This window comes from Alosa pseudoharengus, unplaced genomic scaffold (assembly GCF_046254945.1).
Source record: "Alosa pseudoharengus isolate Yale_2024_CS ecotype anadromous, Long Island Sound unplaced genomic scaffold, YU_APseudo_1.1 YU_APseudo_1.1_scf_8, whole genome shotgun sequence".
In the NCBI taxonomy this organism is placed as follows: Eukaryota; Metazoa; Chordata; class Actinopteri; order Clupeiformes; family Clupeidae; genus Alosa; species Alosa pseudoharengus.
In genome coordinates, this window is record NW_027468870.1 from 22,086,877 (window position 1) to 22,089,376 (window position 2,500).

A 2,500-nucleotide genomic window follows, 5' to 3' on the forward strand; every position below is an offset into this window, starting at 1 on the left:
TGCAACATTGAGACTACCGTCCCGAAAAAATAAGTGAGAAACAAGAAACTCATTTTAAATCGTGTTTCTTACCTTATAACATACACATTGTCTGCCGAACTTATGCTAACGGTTTAGCTAGCTTGTAAACAAATCCATGTGCTTTATCGTTACCTTTTTCCACAGTTTGAAATAGCATAATGCACAATTTCTCCAGCAGAGGGTGAAATCCTGCCAAGTTTCCCTTTAAGGTCAATGGCAAAAGGTTTATGAGACGAGAGGAACAGAATTAGCACACACTACAAAGGGACCATCTCACACACAATAAAAGGAAAAAAATGGAATAGTCCTGACAAAGAATTCATTCAAGTACTTTACTCAACATTTCATTCACCTTTTCAAAACCAATGTCTCTACCGTTGCCAATTTCCTTGCCCATTACAGTAAACAACTAGATGTACCGCATATCGGTACAAAATATGAACGCCGCTCAGTCCTGTACATCCGTTCCGCGAAAAGAAATCACACTTCAATTTGTCTCCATATTTTACTCCATCCCCCACTCTTGAAACTTTTGTGTATGCTTGTTTGGCATGCCTGAGTGTGTGTGTGCGGCTGCACAGAAAGTAGCCTACTGGTGCTGAAAAGGTGAATAGATTGTAGAATAGCCAAAGAAGATGTAGCATTGTTATAAAACCTTTAAAATCTCTAAACAATCACAAGTAGGGCAGTTCATCACAGTTCATCCATGGCAACTGGATTGATGAAAGGTCACTTACACCTGTAGGCTACATTGTATTTAGGAAAAGCAAAAGGTATCAGCATAATGTTATTTATTTATTTATTTATTTATTTATAAACAAAAACATCTGTCAGTTCCATGCCGTTTTCAACAGCTATCAAAAACAAAGGTCATTTTTGGATGGATGGATTTTTTGTGAATGTTTCTTCTTCTACATAAGATTTTAGTCATCTTTAGTTCATGTGATACTTTATTGTCAATGCACAAATTAAGTAACAGTAGTCTGAAACGTTATTGTTAATGCACAAATTAAGTAACAGTAGTCTGAAACGAAATGCTGTTTTACATCTAACCAGTGGTGCAAATAACTGACATGGGCCTTGATGAAATGTGTCGCTAGACTGTTCATACACATTTTAACGGGCCAAAGTTGAAGAGCTGTTGTCCGTTATTGTTCGTGCAAATATAGGCTGATTCATGTTCCCTTGCATTGTGTAACTGAGGTCCATGGCTAGTCTGGCTTTCACCAGACCAAGCTCAATCTTTTAAGAAATCAAAAAATAAATAGCGGGCAGATCAGGCTGGGTTATGACAAAACTGTAATTAACAAACTAGATCCTAATAGAAAGCTGTTAGCTTCCCTAAGCTACAGGTAGGCTTATAAGGTAGGCCTATTTACAACATAAATTGTCAATAGGCTATGCTGGCGACACAAATAAAATCTCCTTTGGAAACCAATGGCTTACGCCAATTACAGTATCAAGCAGACTTAAACTGCCATATCGTGGCGAAAAGTTGTAATAAAATTCACGCAGCTCCATGAGTCAAGGAAAGCGCGAATGAAGTAGCCACTTCTAAATGGGACCTATTACACAGTAGCTTAAGGTGTGTTGCTAAAGCAGCCATAATGAAATGAAGGTGTCATTGTTTGGATACTTCACACACACGTGCTTTTTAATTTCACAGACTACAACTACCAAGCTGGAATCAAAGCACATCGATTCCCCTCTCACACCCTGCACGCACTTAAAACAAAATAAACAGGCGTCTCAGTCTCACGCATGTATAGGCAAAACTGTATCAGACCGGTGTAACGTTGGTAAATCTTCCATTGCACAGAATGATTTTTGTAGCACGTGCAAAATGACAGTCGAAAGATACAATTACAGTGCTGCTATCAATTTGCTTGGTATAACCGCATTTATAGTTTTCTACAAATGCAATCAATCAAATTGGCCTCCATCACTCAACCAACGCTAAAGGTAACATTACCTAGGTCCTTATTGATATTATAAGATTAACGTACCTGCAGTAAAAACCAAGCATGTCCGATAAACATCCTCAGATTTATTTCGGCTTCAAGAAGAAATGGGAATTACATTTCATGTGAACATCGTCCTATCCTTATTAGACGTTCTCTGCGGTAAACTAGTCCTTGTAGGAAGCGTCCATTGTTTTTTCCAACCCACTTTTAACTTCCAACAAAATTACGTCTCACTGCAACGATGCTAGTGGACAAACGACTACTTATCGTCAATACTGGAAATGCAGCCATGATGATGATGATGATGAATATTTATTTTGGCTTTCTTTTAATCCTACTGAATTTGTAATTATGTATCGGCCGTTCTAATACCGATAGTATGTGGGTGCCTGTGTGTGTGTGCATGTGTATATGTGTGCACCGCCATCTACAGGCCAATGAGTGTACAGTCACTAAATGTACACATAACCTAATTTTTTTTAGACCCCCCCATGGATGAAATTCTACGAAACATA

General features: G+C 38.2%; 1 protein-coding gene across 3 annotated transcripts in view; it reads right to left on the reverse strand.

Annotated features, from left to right (window-relative positions):
• smarca1 (SNF2 related chromatin remodeling ATPase 1) overlaps positions 1-2,500 on the reverse strand; it is a 27,121-nt gene that overhangs the window by 10,706 nt on the left and 13,915 nt on the right. The window lies entirely within an intron of this gene.